A 21,817-nucleotide genomic window follows, 5' to 3' on the forward strand; every position below is an offset into this window, starting at 1 on the left:
TGTGTGCCCTCCTCCAATCTGTCCATGAGTCATGCTGGGCACTTAGCTAATTCTCCATGTGGCTAAAGCATGACCCATTCTTCCACAATGATCATCACATTCCTCCCTTGTCACGGGCCTTTGTACCTTTTGTCACAAGGTCATAAACAACCCCAACAAGTCCTGCAACAGTCAATGTTCCTTGCCTCTCCATACAAGGTCTCATCGTAGACATCCATGGTAAGATTCTTCCTTGCATCGACAAATTGATTTTGCCCTTCCCTGCATACGGTTCATCTACCAAATGCTCAATTGAAACACAAGTATCAATAGTACTTACATCATCATGAGGCTCCTCCATGCGAGTATCCTCATCCACCCATGTCTGCAAACTGCACGATCCTGGTCCAACTTGAACACTTTCAAGTCCATCCTCCATCGTTGTCACATCTGCAACATACTCGTATTAGTCCTTGAGTTCTTCAATTTATTCGTTTATCTTCTCACAGCCTTCTCGAATCTGTATATTCTCGACCTTCATCGAAGTCCATTTAGAACTCCATCTACTCATTTGTTCCAATACCTTGTATCAAAAAGCTTATCCTGATCACCTTATTAGCTCCGATACCACCTGTCATGCCCCTACACTAGCGGTAATCTTCCAACTGCTCTATAGCGAGGTGCGACACCACCGACCCTTTTCTTTTCACCAATACTCATGGTCATGGACTACGCCTAACATTCATACTTAGTTTATTTCTTCGTTACCAAGTATTAAGTTATCCTTTATACACGTTGAAAACCCTGAACATTCATCATACACAACATTAACATGTATAAATGCACAACAGTATAAAGGGAGGGGCAACTCCCTTCAATATGAGTCTACCCGTATCAATATATCAATATATATATATATATATATATATATAAGTTAAATCTTGAGGAAACCCCAAATTTACACTTAGCCAAATTTTACAAACTTCGACAAACTCGGTTGCCCAGCTCGTCAGCACACCTGAACGGTCGCCGCACGTTCTACCCAACTCTTTGTTCACCCCTGAATGCGTTATTTCAGCTCGTCGTGCTATTTGTCCAGCTTGGGCGCCCTTCCCGTGTCACCGTGCACGCCTACGCGGCACGTTTGCATGTCGGTCGCCTTCGTTCACAACCCGTCGCACTTTGTTTCATTCACAAACCGACTCGTTCACCGTTCGTTCATCAAACGCCCTCATCGTGTTACCCTGGCTGACATTATCATTCATCCCAACCGTGCCTTCGTTCGGCGGGCACACACGCACCTGTGTCACCTCTAACCCGAACTCCCGTTCACGGTCTCGACCTCCCTTCGTTCGATGGGCCGCATGTAGTACCGCCTGCACAAAATCTCGTTCACGCCTTCCGGTTCAACCACACTTCGTTTGGCGAACGCCCTCACCGTGTCACCCTGCACGAACCTTCGTTCGGTAGACGCCCTCATTGGGTTGCCTTGCATGAACCTTCGTTCAACGGACGCCCTCACCAGGTCGCCCTGCACGAACCTTTGTTCAGCAGACACCCTCACTAGGTCGCTTTGCACGAACCTTCGTTCAGTGGTCGCCCTGCATGAACTTCCCGAACAATGCCCTCGCATGCCCTGTTCGATTTGCCCGTCGTGCGAGCACATCCGCACGCCCTGCTCCACTGCAGAATTCTAGTGTGATGCCTCTTCACCACAACTCGTCCTCTTATTCATACTCGTCCACTCCATCGTTTGAGCGTCCAACTGACTCGTCATTCCAACATACACCCGTCTGCTTCGTTCCATTTTAATACGTCGGCCCATCCTCATAACTTGTGGCCGCCCGCCCGTTCGTCGGTTCACCCATCGGCTCGCCCATTCATCAAGGCACCCGGGACTGCCCTCACGGGTATATATGTTCGCCCACTAAACTTCATCTCATTTTCATCGTTTTGCTTCGCGGGTTCTCCCACCGTGCCGCAGCTCGTCCAACTGCCTGCGCGCCCGAACGCCCTGCAGCTCGTGGGCCTCACATTAATGGTCATGGAATCACACTTTTAATTGAGGGAGAAGGTGTTATGTGCATGAACTTAAGGACATTAACCTTAAACCTAAAATTGTCCTCCTTTGGAGAAAATAAAACCTCCATCTAAGAGATGTTGGGGAATTGATGAGTTGACATGATTGATGAAGTTTTAAAATATAATTAGTGTGTGAATCATATGCTTATGCTTGCTTTAATTTGGTTATATTATCTATGCTTTTAGTGTGACTATTTTGAAAAATATATTATCTAGTAAATTGTGAAATGTGAGTTTTAATTAAATTAAAAAAATTATTTGATATTTTTTTTTAATAATCGTTTCAAGTTTTCATTTGAAAATGGAAAGTTTGACTTTAGGTTGATTATTGTAATTGCAAACTCTATTATAGTAATTAATAATGAAGGTATATTACAATATTAACATGCCACAATTTTAATGAATGGAGAGTGTATAAGATCTCAGTTTTGTGTATGAAGCTAGGTTGAGGTGAATATTTGATACCATGTGACTTTTATTTAGTTTTATGGGGGTTTATCATTCCTCTCTAAGATGCTCAATGACTTTTATGTGACTTGCTTTTCAATTAGGTTTATCTTGGGTGGTTGAGAGGAATGATTGTTATCCTCCTCAACTAAGTTTAATTTCCACAAGTGACATATTGAATCCATAGTCAATATATTGTTGTAATGTGTTTGAGCCTTTTTCTTGACTAATCTTGTACCTTGTTATTGACTAGGATTTATTCGAGATATCATCCTTGAAATGAGGAGAAGTACTCAAAAAATTCCCCCTTTATAACCTAGGGAAAAAAAGAAAAAAAAAGTGTTTGCCACTTGCCACCTTTAGTTTAAAAAGGGCCCCAAAAAAATCAAATTAAAATGTTGAGTTTACTTTTGGATGTCTTCTTTATGCTTTGGCTTCTATCCTTTTGGATGCCTTTATTATGCTTTAGATAGTGGGTTAAAGTGGACCATGAAAACCCAAGTTCCATGCCATTAAACGAGTAGGATCAAGTTAGTGCCCCCCTTAGTCAAACTCCTAATATTCGAGGAATCAACTAGCTTCGTCTACTATAATTAAGGTCAATCATTTGCAACTACCTTATTTGATGCATTTAATCCTATAATTACATGTGTATCTATAATGCATTCGATTATGTGTATAAACGTGTAATTCTCTTATAATTGATTTTGTGATTTTGATTATCAAATAATTATTTTCATTTTGAATAAAGTTGAATTCAATACAATTATTTTCACGATTAGGAGGAATATACATATTTTGGTCATTGAGAGATTATTTAGACAATAAAGCTCAAAGCCATTACAAGAAATACTTATTATGAGTTTAATATGTTACATGCTAGAATTGAATCAAAGGAAGAAGGATAACAATATTTCTCTCTACCACTCAAATTAAATGATTTACACACTACTCTCATCAATATTCTTAAACTCATTATTTTATACAAATATATAAGTAAATAATATATTTATTATATAGTTTATTATTATGTTTAATTATGTAACGATGTGTTGCGCTTCATTACTCAAGTTCATGAACTCACTCCTTATCCTATTAATCGTAGGCATAAGTGATTATATATACCATTTGTTGAAAAAAAAGTGATTAATTACACCAATGGGTGTTTATATGGTGAAGTTTCTTATGGTGACATTGTTTGAATTCGTGGTCCTCGACACAATCTTGAGCACATGTCCCATCATGGTAGCTCATTGTTAGTGGCATCCATGAGTTCGTCATAGATGAACCTCAGCAGTAGCCCCATAAGCGTCTTCAAGAAGGCTTCCTCCTAAATTTCCTTAGGATCTATCTCTTCTTCATCTATAACTGCCTCCTTCGCGCAACTCTTTCACACGAGTATGATTGTTATTAGGCAAAGGAACAAAGCAACGACCGCCAAGCTCGAGGTGATCCCATCTATGCTACAAATGATTAGGGAATTATAGACCCCTAAGTCCTGTTTCCAGACAACTTACTAAGGACCTTGATATAGGCCTTGTATGTCTGGTTCCGAGTCAATTTCAGGCTCGATAGTGGCCCGCCTGTAAGGTAACAAGACGAGGAACTATTGCGGAAAAAGGTGGCGGTGCAAGAGTAATTGGAATTGCAAAGCCTCTTGCATTTTTTTACTCGCATATGAAAAGCGCCTCAGGGTGGATAAGGCCTATTTGGATAAGATCAGGGCTATAAATAAAGTCAATGAAGAAGATAACAAGGAGGAGGCAGGCGAAGATGAAGAAACTGAAGCAAACCGAAGGGGTAAAAGGGATTCTCTTGTGGCCAAGATTCTTCAGTAGGAGCAACTCGAAGAGAGTGGGCGAGTGCAGCGCCAGCTAGCCTCCAGGTACACACTTTGTGAAAATTTTATATTTCTACCCCTAAAGGTTGTGCCTTTTTACTATTTCGTGAATGTAAAATATCCAAAAAGTATTTTTGTTTATGTGTTCACACTTGTTGTTATGTTGGGGGCATGTTTTGAAGGGAAGGAAATAAAATTGCAGGGTTTAGGGTTTTAGATAATAACAAAGGGTTCAACATTTAATCTTCAAGCCAAGTTGAGAGTCCTTTTCATTTTAAAATTTACCTCAGAGGTTTTCATCTTTACATTTACTTCAAAGATTTTGGGGATGTTGGCTTTTTTAATGCTTTTTTTCCTTTATAGAAAATAATTTAATGAAAAATAAGAAAGTTTATGGTTGTAGAAGTTATTGTTGGAAACCACCAGATAGTCGTGTATGACTGTTATTATTGTTGTTATTCTTAGGAAGGGAGAATTGATGTGCAATACTAGTTAAAACCCTAAACCCCAAACTTTCATTTCATTACCAAGTGCATGAGATTTTGGGAATGTTGCTTAATGTGTTATAGGTTATTTATTTATAATAAAATTTCAATTACGTCATAAAGCATCTACCTATTGTGAATCATATGTACGATTCAGACCTGTAAATTGCTTGTTACAGTCATCCAGACATTTTGGAGAACTATGGATTCAACCATGTTTGATCATCCTCACTTCAAGTCATTGGGGATCTTGTAAGATAAGTAGTCAGAATTGTTTTGCAGTAAACTTACGTATGGCGTTTTGAATTTGCAGTGGAGAAAGAGAAGAGCATGACTTGCTCTAATTTGTGTCCTTCTTGAAGCTAAGTTGTGACCAGAGCATCTCGTGTTTCACACGTGGGTGGAGTGAATTCCTTTCCAATTTAGCGAAGTACGATCGAAGCAATTCATCACAAAGGCAGTGAGTAGTCAAAGACGTCAACGTAGAATTGGTTGAGTTGTATGAGTGTTGAATAAAAGCTAGGGTTTTGGGAATGAAGCGTCGTAACTCCTTTTGATGGGACAATACAACATAAGAAGCTCTAGGGTTTTTGCAATTTCAAATTTTTTCAATTAGAAGAAGGCTAGTTTTGAGCACCAACGCTTGACATGGTGGAAATGGTTTTGACGACTTGGTTTTTTTGTAGTTGAAGAGGATGGAATCCTTATTGGTGAAGCTAAAGAGATTTCCTTTTGGAAGAGAGATGAAGAAACATTTACAAAATGTTCTCTTATCTAGTGGCATTGGTCTTCACCATGGATGGAAGTTAGAGGGGTAGGAATATTTGAACGGGCACTAGCTTCATATGATGGATTATAAGATCGACATTGGATCTACTAGTCACCTTTCCCATCCACAACATTATTAGGCATTATCATGATTCATCATTTGGGATAAATATATGTTTTATGCATTTAACTAGGTAATATCAACTCAATTTCTATTTTTTGCTCGTAAATCCATAACATAAGATATTTTATAAAACCTGGTCATCTCAACTCAATTTCTATTTATTTTGTCCTTATATCCATAAGATAAGATAATATTATTAATGTCCAACAAGATGACCACAAATAGTTCAAAGGGATTGCCACATACAACATTGTGGAATACAAAATGAGAGTGCAAAGATCTCTCCTATAAAAATATAATCAACATGGTAAAAGTATATTTGTGTAGTGGGTAGTTGCAGATTGAAGCAAAAATGGAGTGCATAAACCTTGAAACAAAACTCACTTAAGAAAAAGAATGGAACTTTAACATTATGTTCCTATTGATTTATACATGTTTTTAAACTTAGAAGTTTATGAGGTTTATTGTTAAAGATTTCACATAATGTTAAAGTTCCATGCTTTTTCTTCAGTGATTTAACAAAATCTTCTTGTGTTGTAGGATGCTTGATTCTCTGTTCTAGCAGTTCAGTGGTTTTAACTTTTCCAACACACATCTAATTCTCCTCGAGGCTTGAAGTATGAAGTTAAACATTCTCTATATCCATAAAATTTGAAGGTATCAAAGAACTTTCCTATAGCTAAATCCATAGATGTAAGGTTTCAGGCTTAAGAGTACATCAAATTTTGTTCTTCTTTTCCTAGTTTTAATACTTCTTTGAACCCCCCTGATGATGAACATAGTTTGGGTGATGTACTCCCCTTACTTCTTGAAGTACCTCCTCTAAATCTTGAATGGGCTCAAGCTACCTCAATTTTGTAGACTGTGCATTCAACTTCTACAAATTATCCATAGTTTGTTGCTTGGAATGGATCTTTTTCTTCAAAAGATCTAATTTTTCAAGTAGAATCTTCTTTATTCGTTGGCAATATCTTTCTTTTTTCGGGTATGAATCAGAACATCACTGATCCGTATACTTTTATCCTCTTTATTGTTGCTTATTAAAATGAAAATCAACACTACTATACTTAATGGCAAATGCAGGGAAAAAGAGAAAAAACAAATAAATCAACCAAATTTCATTGCAGATCATGTAATTTAACCAAATACCATTACATATCATGTAATCTAACCAAGTACATATTGAACAAACTCTAGTTTTTTGGAGCCACATGCACTGAAAAATTGAGACATGTCCCTTCCATAGATTTGAACTTTAATTCATCCCACATCAATACCATCCCCTCAAAATAATACATTTCATAGCTTTAAATAAGGATATTTAATCAACTTTTTTCCTACAACTCTCCGCAAAATTGATCCCCCAAAAATCACACATTACATAGAATCATGTTTTTTTATCTACATGTGAATATCATATCCCCGAAAGGGGAATTACTATTGCATTTCCTCTGAATAAAATCACATTCCTATTGATTTATACATGATTTTAAACTAAGAAGTTTATGAGGTTTATTGTTTGATGATTGTGTTGGAGTAACTTATTGGGTAGACTTCAGGTTTTTCCAAGAGTAGGTTTCGTATTTGACAAAGATATTCCTTGGTTGGACAAGAGGATTCAAATGAAGTTGGCAAATTGAAAAATTTAGTTGAGACCTTTTCGATAATTTTCATAAGGAGGAATGCTTTTGAAAGCTCAGTTTTTTTTGCTCCGGTTTGTATCATTTTTCTGCAGTAAGGTATATTGTGAGGTCCTTTGGAAAAAGGCGAATGAAAATATATGCCTGTTATGCTACTGTTAAGGGAGAGAAGGCTCTTCAACTTTTGGAGAGTGGGTTGAAAGTGAAGGAATATGAGTTAATCAGAAGGAACTTTAGTGTTTTCGTTTTGGAATTCGGAAGCACATTGATATGGGAATTATCAAGTGAGTTCAACATTTGCTTGACTTGTGATATTGGCATAATCTAGGAATTTTAACTCTATTGTGATGACATGATCTCAAGTTGTTTGCTATTATGAAATAGTAGTGCTGGAGGACTATTATTCTTGACTACATTTTTTTGTTGCTTAATTTTAATTTTGTTTGTGATAATTAGATTGTTTTGATTCATTTTATAGGCTTTGGTTGTAAACATTTGTCTGCTTGTTCTATTTTATAGGTATGTTCCTTCAACTAGTATTTATGGCATGGACTTCTTTGTAGTCCTAGAACGTCTTGGATACAGAGTTGGCATGACAAAGAGAGCTCAATCTCATGTTGGAATTCAACACAGGGTTACCAAGGAAGATGCCATGAAGTGGTTTCAAGTTAAATATGAAGGCGTCATTCTTAACAAGTAGCCTTGATAGGTTCTTTATTAAGAGTAGTCTTGGTGGGGATCCACATCCGTGGACACAAAGAATTTGCCTTGTCTTGGTTTAATAGATAGATGGAAGATGCCATCATGTAGCCTTAGAGTAGTCTCAACTTGGTGTACCAGTACTGTTGATAGCTAAAGGAATGAAGTTTCTATCTCATCTCTTTTAAAGAGATTTTGAAGTGTTATCCTTTTTGTAATTGAGAATTTTTTGGTAGGTTTTGCGTCAAGATCATCTTGTTCTTTAAATATCAAGCCATTCACTTCTTAATTGAATACGGGTGTTGGATTTTGAACAGAGATATACCTATGTGTTTAATGGATGATATAACATTCTTTATATTTATCAAAAAATTAGGTGGTTGTCCTATCTAACGCTCAATTGGTTGTTGTACTACCTGACGTTCATTTTATGCATGTGTTCTTGCTTTGGGACATATTTGTTTTTGGTCATCTCTGTGTTAATGACTAACCTTAAAAGACATGCTTTATTTTAAGGGGGGTTTGATTTTAAGACTACAAATAATTGGTAATGTGTTTAGAAATGACACACTATCATGGTCTTTCAATTTTAGTTCACTTTCTTTTATGAAGTTTGTCATTTGTGACCATACCATTTTGAGCACGAAATTTTTTTAGGGTTGAAGTTTAGCCATGGGGTGGAATTTTTGCATTTGACTAAAATATTTGTGTATTTGATTTAAAATAAATAATACTTATTAAGCTCCGTACCTTTTGCTTTAATTTAGAGGGTGTTTCTATATAGCCAAATACAGGAAGGGCACTTTATTATTTAACCAAATATTTTTGACTAAATGTTATTCTTGTTTATTTTTCTCTTATATATCTAGTGCTTCCTTTGGTTTCACTCACAAAAATATCTTATGGCTCCCTTTGAATCTCTCATGGCTCCTCTGGTTTCATCCTGAGAAATCTCTAAAATATCTCATAGTTTCCCGCACTTTTTTGTTGAAGTGTCTAATGGTTACTCAGGTTTCACCCACCGTCTTTCTAAACATTCTAAAAAATATCTTTGCTCCAGTTGATTTCACTATAAAAATATTTAATGGATTTTCTAGTTTTCGCCATCTTTATTTAAAAAAATTATGTACACTATTTTCTCTCCAATTTTTTTTGCTTGAAAACATCTTAAGGTTCCTCTAGTCACACCCTCAAATGTATTTTATGGCCCATGGTTTCATCCTTGAAAATATCTTTTGTTATCTAATATATGTTTGAGATGTTGAAAAATAGCCCAAGGGTTAGCTCAAGTGGTTTAGAGCCAGACGTGAAGTTCTTTGATATTGTCGTTAATTGTTGCTGATAACGGGTTTGATTCTCTTGGATTCCCTTGGGGCGAGGCTCCATAATCAGGGCTGACATTTACCTGGGTTACTAACCACAAAACATGGGGAAGTATTATGGGGCTTTTCGTGCTTTCATTCCAAATTATATATATATATATATATATATATATGCATATGCTTGAGAAGTCATTGTGGAGAGTACCATGGATTATGGAGAAAAGTTTTCACCCTCTGTGTGGGAAGAGAATGGATGAGACCAAAGGATCTTTTGCAAGAGTAGTAGGTTTTAGTTTCCTTGTTTAAGATGCTCGTGGGTTGTTTTTTGTTTTATTTTGTGGCCATGGAAACTTGATACAGTCAAGGCACATTGTTTGTGAGTTGGATGTAAAACTCAGTAGTCTTATTATGACATTGTGTTTGGTCGGGGTGTAGACTCTTTGAAGATCCCAACACAGAGGTTTGACTCACTAGTTGGATCAACTACGTTGAGAGTTTAGAGCAATGGGGTGATGGGCTTAAGGCTTACTCTTAGCAACAAATGCTTCTCAGAATGCCATCTTTATTATGGACACATTTGATAGGAACTATCCTCGGCAAAAATATATCGTGTCTTGAACAAGTAAAAAGTGTAAAATTTTGGTTGACGTGATGAGAATATTTTATTACTAGCATTTGCACCAGAAGGTGCAAAGGGCACACTGATGATGTTTCAAGGTTTTTTCACCCTTTGAATATATACACAATAACATTTGAAATATTAGGAAAAGGATATGTGGGCTCGGACAATGAAAACCATAGCGCTTGGAACATACATTTAACCTAGGAAATTACATGGCATATTTTGGTGGAAAATATATTTATAAAACCATGTAGGTGTCATGTGCAACAACTAGACGTCCCCAGTTTGGACTGTACTATGATCATGCCCACAATGCTTTCCAATTCAACACATCACTGTGAAGCACGAAAGTCTATGGTTGTATGGCTACTCTGGTTATATATATATATATATATATATATATATGATCAATTTTCTAAAATTTACTTCATAGGAACTAACTGATTTGTTAAAATTTACTTCATAGGAACTGGTAAGGAGACAATCGATATTGACATGAGTCTTAAAGGGGATAAGACCACATGCAAATCCCGATGATTTTGGTGTAACAAAAGCTCCTTGTACCAAACACACTTAATCCTAAGGCATTCAATTGCTTGTAGCACAACCCTTGTGGAAGGTGCTTAAAAACCTTAAGTTTCATTGTGAAGAAGCTAAAAATGGAAATGAACAGTGAATTTCTTCAAGCAGGGCATAACTAATGATCTTATGTTAATGGACAAAGGAAGTTGAAAATGGAAAGTGAATTTATTCAATGCTTTCTTGTGTATGCTACAACCTGTATTAAACTGACCCGACATTTGCCAAGTACAATTAAAAAAAAAGGTCTCAACCTTTTTTACTACCAACAAAGTCCCGAGAAAATCACACAACCATAAAATTCCATGCTTCAAAGTGATATGTCAAATTGGAAAGCATTGTGGGCATGATCATAATACAATCCAAATTAGAAACGTCTCGCTACTACACCTGATACCTACATGGTTTTATAAATATATTTTTCACCAAAATATACCATGTAATTTCCTTGATTAAATATATGCTACAAGCACTATGATTTTCATGGTCAATAACCGCATATCCTTTTCTCTTTATTCCAAATATTATTATATATATATTCAAAGAGTAAAAAAATCCCAAACACTATCAACCTGCCTTTACACCTTCTAATGCGAATGCTACCATCTATACCATAGTATCAAATCATCTCCGCATCCTTATTGGTTTTAATTATCATAAATTCAAGTTGGGTTCTATTACTTATCACAATAGTCGTATTTACCACGTTATTTTACTGCAACCAAATCTAATTTTTAATTCTTAATTCGATGCACTCCTAAGGCACACCCGGTAACCAAACTCATGCATGATGCCCAAAATATCATGCTCCTATTCTATGTTTACTTCCATTCTTTTAATACAAACGAATAAGCATAGTTGTTTAATGATTATTTTATAGGTTGTGTTTTTCACCAATGTTAATTATATGACATGTCATAACATCTTTCCTCTCAAGTATTATTTATAAAATAAATACTATTTTATATTTATGAGATTAAAAAATATTAGTTTTTGAGCTGGGATAATAATAATTTATTTTAATTTCTTTTAAATTTATATTGGGATTATAAGATAGTTTTTTTTGAATTTTGGGATAATTATAAATAACAAAGTTGAGGTCCAGACTCTATATAAAGGGATTTATTTTTTTAAAGTTCAAAAAGCAAGTTAAATATTTGTTGTAGGTGATTTATTGGTTGTCCTTTAAGTTGTACAAAGATAAGTATTATTGTCATTTGGGTTTATCTCATGTAGTTGGAGGAATGGTTGTTATCCTCCACATCTAGGTTAAATCCTGCAAGTAACATGATGAGTTCATATAGAGTATATTGTTGTAATGGCTTCAAGTCTTGTTGTTAAATGTCCTAGAGCCCTAAATAATATCTTACTGTCGCCTATGAACTAGAAGGTGGGATGCTTTGTTACATGAAAAAAATAAAAATAAAAGCATTACCAAATCACTCTCCTCTAGCTCAATCATCAAGAAGGATTTGGTAAGAGGCCAAGGATATTGACAAAATAACTTTCTTTCATGTGATACACCATCATAATCATCTAGTTGATTACCAAGCAAACAAAGATACAAAAATTAATTGCGGGTATTGTTAATAAATATGGGGAAAATATCATCATATGCCCTCTTAGGATTAATTGACATCTTTAGTGGCATTCTTTTTAGATTGCAAGGCAATGTTCACCCTCCTAATACTAATTATTAATAGACCGACAATGCACAACTTTATTTTCTATTATAGGGTAGTTTGGCCTAGTTGATAAATGTGGGCCAAGGAAATGAGGAATGAGAAAATTCCAAATCTTTATGGGGTCTTTTGGTTTTGTTTGTTCTAGGTGTCTTTCTCTTGAGTAGACAACTTGGAGTCCCCATAGGATTTCCCCTTCCCAAGCTTCGAGTTCACCCCCTCCCTATTTTCTCTTGTATGCTTGATTGTAAGAACATTGGGTGATAGAATTTATTGGTTATTTTCTAGTTCATTTCCTCTCTCACTCATAGCTCCAACTTTAAGTAATCTAGTCGGTTGTAGTCTAACTTTAGAGTTTAGTTAGTTATTTTTGAAATTTAGTATCCATTAGATAGACAAGAATAAACCTCTAGTCTAATTTGGCAGTTGGCAGAGGATGGTACACTATTTATGTTGCAAGTGTCTCTCTTGTGAATTCAAAGACTTAAAGAAAGGAAACAAGTACTACACGAAGGAGGTAACTTAGAAATAAATTCAGGACATTATCTCCACTAGAGACAATTGTCTAATTGATATAACAAGACATGTAATAGAGCAGTGGAACTTACAAAAAGTGGTAGATGATTTCACATATGTTTAACTTAGTAGGAATATTCATATGACTCTTAGGTTGTTTCTTAATAGTCTTCGTTTGGGGATGGCTACTCATATGGGAATTCTAGATGATGTTCTAACCTCCCTTGTTCAACCACACTCCTGTGATGTTTTAGACTCTCCCTAGGCATCTTGGATGCTTGAACAATTCAATGCTTTGTTGAATGAAATATCAATTGGTAGACTTCTTAGGAGCACTGAAAAAAGAATGGGAAAAAACATCAACTTGAAAAACTTCAAAAAAGATTATAGCTTCGATTTCTCTTTCAATTTATTTGCCTTAATATACTTTTTAGACTTAAGTATTTCCTTTGTTAATTTTTTAAACAATATACTTATAAATTATAATTAGTAATTTTCTCAAAATTTTATAAATATCTTAGTTATGGTAAGTATTTTTCAACTTCTAAAATTTATGATCATCTTTTTTGTATTTATATATATATTATTTAAAATATATATATAACATCTTTATATATATATAATATAAACTTAAATTTTGTTCTGTAATAATTATTTTAATTATATAATAAAACTAATTTATATTATAATATTATTATAAAGTTAAACAATGAAGACATTGAAAATATAATAGATATGCTTTATAGTTGCTTTTGTTTGAGACCGCCTTGCTTTTGTTGAGATCGGTTTTTTATTAAAGAGAGATGCTTCTTCTATGGCATCCTTCACACCCTTTTTGAAAGGAACATTTGGTACTTGGAGGCCTTATCAGATTCCAAAACACTTTTGGTACTTGAAAGCTTTATAAGATTCTAAATCTTTTTGGCTTTACACGGAAACAAAACAAATATTACGTTCATTCAATTTTTTGGTGTACAAATTAAGAAGATTTTATAGATTATATATATGATTTCAGCGGGTGACTTTTTCTATAAGGAGTGGCAATAAAAGATTTATGGCCAATTTTAACATATTTATTTTATTAATTAAGTTTTTTTTTGTTTTTTTTGTTTTTTTTAATAATTAAATTAATTGATATTGACTTAGGAATATAATCTACTTTATTTCAAATAGCTATAATATATATTTATTATTTTAAGTGTTTTGGGAATAATTGTGTGTTTTGCATTACATAATATAATATGGTTTAGGTTGTTAAAGAGACGAAAAGAAGAGGGGATCTTGTTAGAGTTTAGGTAGCTTGAGATTTAACTATTACCCATCTTCTATTTGTTGACGATGGTTTCCTTTTTTGTGATGGGTCCATAAGGGATCTGTTGTGTCCTACAACAACCCCCCATTTCATATCATCTGTATTTACAAATAATCAACGTATGAAATGGGTCCCTTTTAGAAATTAATTGGTATTAATGAATTTGTTCGAAAAAGCCATGATAATCAAATAAGTATGTAAAATGAAGCCTTTTTCGAATAACAATGTTTCCAAAATAAAACAATCTTTTGTTATTGCGATAAAGCAATCGCAAGATCGCATATCGCAATGACAAGAGAGGCGCACTTAAACGGCACTTTGGCCTTTGCCGATGCGATATCGCTATCGGCAGTCGGCGTTTTATTTGCATACACAAAAAGAGCACATATCTCACACCCCGATGCGACGCTATATCGGCGATCGGCTATCGGCACTGCCTCTTATGAGAAAACGCGTCAAGTTATAAACCCCGACCCGATGCGATATCGCTATCGGCCGTCGGCGGTATCCCATGCATTTTTATAAGGCGCCCACCTCTCTCCCCGATGCGATGCGAATTCGCTATCGGAGTTCGGCAAATCACTTAAATTGCATCTGGCAATGGGTTCATATGCTAGTCCAATGCGATATCGCAATCGGCGTTCGCCAGGGCTACTTTCAAACGATAATGTAACACTCTCCTCCCATGCGATGCGACATTGTTCATCGGTAATCGGCATTTTCAAAAAGTGATTGTTCTAAGCTTTAAAGTTATATTTAAATCTGGTTGATAAGGCGCAGATTTCAAAATGCCGTTAAATGCAGGGATAAGGTAATGCATGCGTATTTAATAACCTTGCCCCTTCGATTAACGAATACTTGCGTCTAAGGCATATCATATCTGTTGCACGCGTTGGGTGGTCTTTCAACTGAATAACAGCGTAAATGGTCATTTAATGGGTAGCAAGCCTTAAAATCAACATTAATGCATATGCAATCTCTTACCAGTGATTGGATCCGCAGCCACTTTTTGAAGATTAATAGCGCCACGCTTCAAGTGATATATACCTTTCCAATTATGCTTTGTCTTCATTATTCCTCATGTTACGATTTCTCTCGCACTTGTGTAGAGTTCGTTTGTTGAAGAAAGCCTGAACATGATGGGGAAGAAAAATAAGAGGAGTTCTGGTACTACTACAACATCTGTTGCAGGTCAAGCTGCTCCAATTTCAAAGAAAGGCTTAATCTCGGACACTACGTGCTCTGGTCTTCATAGGACCACATGGCAAGGCACATATAATCTGTTGGAGGCCGAGCAACCAAAAGTGACAGGGAGAACGGCTAGTGTAGATGTATTAAGGAAGTCTGATGCAACGCTCAAAGACTTGGCCGACTCCTTTTTACACAGAATAGCGGCCAGAGAGCAGGTTCTCCCTTACACAGACGTGGTGCGCTGGGCAATCGAAGAAATCCCCATCACTGATAGAACTTTCCATACAAGGGACGGGAGGATTTTCGGGTCGTTCAAGCCTGATGACCTGAGGCGAATGTATCATCTGCCTGAACCGGAGCTAGTCTACAACAGAACCTTCGTGGAGAAATTCGCAAAAGAAAATGAATCACCATCCGAACCCCTCCGAGATTGGAGGCAGAACCCAGCCAAGCACAAGCATGAAAGTTCGGGTAAGTACTCCAACGTTTCTCTGGCTTCTCCCTATTGCTATGCGGGGATTATGATGTGTAGATTGTGGGGATTACATGACTCTGTTAATATCAATATTGACATGGTTCCCCTAATGGAAGCGGCTATCAATTCTATAATCATGGACTGGGCCACTATTCTTTCTGATAAATTGGTCGTAGCTGTTCGTGAATTCAGAAACAAAACTATAGTCTCCGAAAGGAAAATCCCTCCATTCTATTATTCTGCTTACATTATGGATACCCTGTGTCTTAATTCTGAGTTTCCTGTCCTCGGTTGGAGATGGACCACCCAGGATCCAACACCCATTCATTTGTACCATCAGAAATTGTGGAAGTCCTCTTACAAGGACCACTTGTACCAAATTTGTAATGGTTTCATGGCGCCCATCTACTATTCTATTTTTGACAAACCCATTTCCAGAATTTCTTATGAATCCTCCTTTGACTTACCTGCCGTAGCGAGTTGGTTTGGGGAAGAGTATTTCTCCTATATCAGAGTTTTTGGGAGTAAGGCTAGGCCACATGTCCTCCCTTTGTATATCCCAGACAAGCTGTTAGCTCGGGAAATCTGCTACCAGATTATGGCCGACAGTGTCACACAAACTCTCAAAGAAGAGAAGAAGAAAGGTTGGCCCTCTTTTCCTTTAAGAATTGGGGTTTTTACTCTGCTTAATTACAAGCACGCAGAAAAAGAAGCAGCAAAAATCCAAGCTTTATCCCTGGCCACTCTCCCAAGCAGACTCTATGATCCAAAGAAAACTGCCTACATTGCCCTAGAACAAGCAAAATTAACAAAAGTTGATCATCAAGAGGATATATTTGATGACTTGTTCGTAGGTGCCGAGACAATAAGCCAAGTCAAACAGCTTGCCATAATGAAATACAACGATGAGGCGTTGACTGAGTTTAATAAACTTAGGGAGCAGAGGTTGCAAACTCTGCCCCTAGAGTTATTATCCACAACCCTAGCGTCTTCCTCAAGCGAGCCTGGTCGGCAACAGATACATTCACCTCCTGTTACAACTAAAGAACAGGATAAACAATAGGAGGAAAGACAGAAAAAGCTGTAGGCTGAGAAGCAGAAAAAAGAGCAAGCAGAGAGGCAGAAAAAGGAGCAGATAGAAAGGCAGCAAAAGACATAGAGGGAAGAAGAGCAGAGGAAGAAGAAGGAAGAAGAAAGATTAAAGAAAGAACTAGCAGATAGGCAGAAAAAGGAATTGGAGGAGCAGCAGCGGAAAACGCAAGAGGAGCAGCAGCGAAAATCACTTGAAGAACAACAGAAGTTAGAACAAGAGAAAGAACGGAGCAAAGCCCATAAGCAATCTTCCATTGATCCTGAATTGATTAAACAATGGAATCAATTCGATTCCATTATCAGTGGAAAGGAAGGCTCCAAAGACACAGGCTCCTCTAAAACAAGCAATGCGCCCGATATCACTTCTTCTCAGGTTCTAGGAGGAACCAGCGGCCCACCCATTTCACAGGATGTCGAGGTGATCAATAAGGACCCTTCCGATCAAATTGTTCTCCAGGTGGAAGAAATTCCTCCCCTGGATATTTTCTATAGCCCAAAGCATAGAGCCGTTATCAAGCGCTCTAAGAAAAGACGAAGGCTTGATCAACCTTCTATCTTTCCTGAGCAAACAGTCACGGGCAATATGGTCTGGAAGGAGGATTTGGATCCCTCCGATGATCTAACAAAGCTGTCGCAATTCGCGGGAGCTTATTCTGCAGCAACTATCGACAAAGCATCAGAGGTAAGTCTTCTGTTGAAGACTAAGGACCATGAAATATATGCATTACAGGCGGAGGTAATTGAGGCGAAAAACAAAGCAGCACAGGTGGAAGAGCAGTTGCTGGCTCAACAGCAAGAGAACAATTTTTTAACCCAGCAACTGCAAATTGAAAGACAAAGGATAGACCAAAGTGAAACTCAGAAGGCAAAAGAATTGTCGGAGGCATTGTCACAGTTGGAAGCATCAAATGAGCTGATGATGAAATCAAAAGATGAGCGAATAGCTCAACTATCAACACAGCTCGAAGGTATCAAGAGCACACAGAATGTGAAAGTCTTCAGAGCAGAGGCAACTCAAATAAATGGCGCATTACTGTCTCAAATCAGACTTTTATGTCAAAAACTTGCTAAGGCTGAGCAATTATGCGAAATATCTACAACAGTGTGTGAGCAAATAGAGAAGGCCAGGAATGAGCTAGATTAGGCCGAAGAAGCCATATCCGAATACGTTGAGTGGCAAGACACTCCAGAAGGGAAAGCGGCGAATTTGTCCCGAATCTATGAAACGTATAAGGACATACTCTTCACTGAATGGAATACTCAGGTAATGAAGGCAGAAAGGGCGGCTTCCAGGTGTAAAATAATTGCCAGCAATATGATCAACCTAGTCAATGATACACTTTATTTGGCGAACATGATCTCCAAGTGCACACCTGGAAGCATAACAACATCAGGTATGCTTGAAGAAGCAAGTTATCCTGACTTGGAGGAACAGAGGAAATTAATTACCGGAGTAAATACTTTAACCTCTGATGCATATTGGCTCTTTCTAATCAAGCCACATACTCAAAGGTCTGCTCTCAAGTGTTTAACAGATGCCCTTGGATACCTGATCCTCAACATTCAAGATGCTACATATGATGCTCAGCTAACTTCGCGTCTCAACACTCCACCAGAAGTAGAGCCAATGCTGGCGATATGTCAGCTAAGGAGTAAAGGCAAAGAACCCATCGAATGAAGCATTGCCGCCAACTGCCAGATTGCCAAAAAAGATGGAACAAATATTTATTGATGCCAATTTAATAGCTTTTCAGTTGTTTAGATATTTAGATTAGTATAGTATTTATAGACCCTTTCATTGTTTTGGAAAGGGTCGTAAAATTTTGTAATAAGACTTAAAGGCTGAAGTTTGCACTATTGTGCTTCAGTCTATATTCTTTTTGTGAAACTCGACCAATGGTTCTGAATTTTGATTAGAAGGCTGTTTTATACAATTGCGCACGACTGTCTGTTGTTTGGAATGCTTTCCGATTGGAAGGAAGGACTGCGACATAGTGATTGATGTACTGGATTGATCGATCAACTTACATGGTACTATTATCTGTATCTGTGTTCTTTCTGATTATATGAATTGCTGTGTTATTATCTTTGCTATTGTTGAATGCATGTATGCGATATAACAGCGAATCGTCATTTCGCTTCACTATTGAATGTTTGTGTTGATTTGTTATCTCTTTCACTCATGCATGTATCAATGATATGAATGATTAAGCGTAGTAATTCGCTCTAATCGCTCTGCATAACTAATTATGCAGAGCAATGTTTAAATGGTTCAAACGTCTATGCTTAAAGTGTTAGAGTCATTTATATGCCTGCCTTAAAGCACAGATCATCAAACGCTACGCTTTGTCTAGTAATAAGTCCTGGGATCCGATTATAGTTATTACATTTTGGTTATAGTTTAGCTGTCCGCTCATTACCATCTTATCTCATAAGTCATTCATCCATCCCATTCACTTATACTTCTTGGGAAACTGGTCCCATTATCCCCAGTCGGAACCACTATTCCAAACGGAAAAGGAGCTGCATTAAGGTCCGGACCGGGTGGTATCCCCTTTGTTGTGGCAGTGATTTTCGAGGCCTCAACAGGATCTAACCTCTATTAAGGAGGTGATCAACCTAGTCCATAAGACCACTCGAATGCTGGTGAACATACATAAATCCTCCTTATCCCCAAATTGTTTGACTAGATATGAAGCCTCTTATGTGCAAAATCTGTTACCATTCATCTCTCTAGATTTTGAAGTTGGTCTTAGATACTTGGGGTTTCACCTAAAAACCAAACGATTACAGGAAAAATGATTGGTTGTGGCTGATCACAAAGATCAAAACGAGAATCAAATCATGGTGTTTCAGATGGTTGTCTCATGCAGATATGCTGGTGCTCATAAAGTTGGTGTTGCAAGCCATCCCGATTTTTCGGATGTCCCTTTCTTAGATTGGAGTAAGGGTCCTTAATTTGATTCAAAAATTACGCTGCAAATATTTGTGGATGGGAAACAAGGATGGCAGGGTCTTCCCATGGGTAAAGTGGGATAGAATTTCTTTTCCAATGGGATAGGGAGGATGGGGGTTGAAAAGCCTTCATTCTTTTGCAAAGGCACTAGCCGACAAAGTAGGATGGAGGCTACTGTCTACAGATAGCCTTTGGACTATAGTAGCACACATGAAGTATATCTACCCTGGTTCTATGGAAGAATGGATTCGTTCCTCGGAAAAGAAAAGGCCCAAATTGTTTATTATCTGGAAAGCAGTTTTGTCATCGTTTCAGGTAGTGGAAGATGGTTTGGCTTAGAAAGTGGGGAATGACGAAAAGCTCAGGCTAGGACTAGATCCATGGGTCGGATGTGGTGATAAATTTCACCTCCCAAGAGAATTGATAAAATATCAAATAACCAGGGTAGGACCACCTTAAATCAGATAGTCAATCCTCGTAGCTCATCCATTTGGGCGCAGGGTTGGATCAATGCACAACAATTGGGTCTTCCTCATGAACTTCGTGGTCAATGGAATGATTATACAATGGCTCTAAACATAACACATGTGCATATTAGATAGGAAGATAACATACTACGATGGGTACACTCTCTGTGGGGGGAATACACTCCTAATGTCAAATATGAGGTTATCAGTAGTGAAAGACAATTGGATGATATTGTCTGGTGGTGGGAAAAACTATGGAAACTTAAAAGCCCCCCTAAAACTCACCTTTTCCTCTGGTTCCTGTCGGAAAATAAAGCCCCAACTTGGGATAACCTTCAATAATGCAAATTTAATTGTTCTAGATGGTGTGCATTGCACAACAAAGATATTGAATTTGTTGCACACTTGTTCATTCATTGTTCGTTTTCTGAAGCTATTTAGAATGTGGCGTGAAATAATCTTGGAGGGTCTCAGAGATGGCAAGGCATATCTATCCAAGATATATGGAAAGAATGGTGAGACCAGGTAACACCCAAAAAGCTTAGAAACCCACCTCCCTTGATTTTTTGGGGTATTTGGAATGCAAGTAATAAAGCTATCTTTCAAGATATAATCTTTGTCCCTTATTAGGTGGTTGAAAAAGTGATAGCTGATTCTGATATGCTTCCATACGAAGAAGTGACTCGTGCTCCAAGGAATATAGTAGCATAGGAAGTGGACAGCTCCCGATCGTGGGCATACTTTGATGGAGCTTCTGTTGAAATTCATGTATGTGGGGGAGGGGTAGTTCTTTATTTACACGAGAACCATGTATTTAAATTTCAAAGTAGTTTGGGGAGGGGGTAAAATAATTATCCATAACTTCTCAGCCTCAAACTTCTCCTCCTCTTTTCAATTGAGAAAGAATGCCACTCTCTTCAGATTTTCGGTGATTCTATGGTCGTCATATATTGGTTTAATGAGATTCAACACTGTCACATTCACACACTCAACCTTGTTCTTGATGAATTTCTATAGCTAAAACATGTTTTTGATAATGTTTCTTGTCACCACATTTACAGGGAGAGGAACTAGGATGCAAATGCACTCTCTAAGGTGAGTGTTGCACAATGCTATGGAAATATGGAAACTTTCCAAGTTGTTGAATGGAGTTTCCACTGACTACTATCACAAACCCTTCATTGAGGGCTTTAGATTGACATGCGATAGTCATGATTTTTGTTTGAAAATAGTTGATAATATCATTGTTTTTTGCATACTTATATTTTAGATGATTTATTTTTTAGCTAGAAGCCAAAATGGCTTATGCTTAGTTTATGTATATTTTTGGCTTATACTTTGATGAACTACTATTTTTTTTATTATGGGTATGGGTTTGTCTCTTCCAGATAGACATGTATATATGTGGTCACTAGTAAGTCTATTGCGAATTTTGTGTTAAAATGTAGCAAGAAAAGTCTTCATTTGACTTGTGCCTTAGTCAAATGGAGAAATTTGATTTTCCACATCAATGGGATGAATTGGATTGTAGTTAGTTGG

At 37.1% G+C, this 21,817-nt stretch overlaps 1 pseudogene; it reads left to right on the plus strand.

Moving 5' to 3' along the window:
• Positions 1-3,908: 3,908 nt before the first annotated feature.
• On the plus strand, positions 3,909-19,813 carry LOC149218431 (large ribosomal subunit protein uL5-like; annotated as a pseudogene).
• The last annotated feature ends 2,004 nt before the right edge of the window (positions 19,814-21,817 follow it).

Source organism: Pinus tabuliformis, chromosome Q (genome assembly GCF_031772625.1).
Source record: "Pinus tabuliformis cultivar Carrire ecotype Pingquan chromosome Q, CPIR1, whole genome shotgun sequence".
In the NCBI taxonomy this organism is placed as follows: domain Eukaryota; kingdom Viridiplantae; phylum Streptophyta; class Pinopsida; order Pinales; family Pinaceae; genus Pinus; species Pinus tabuliformis.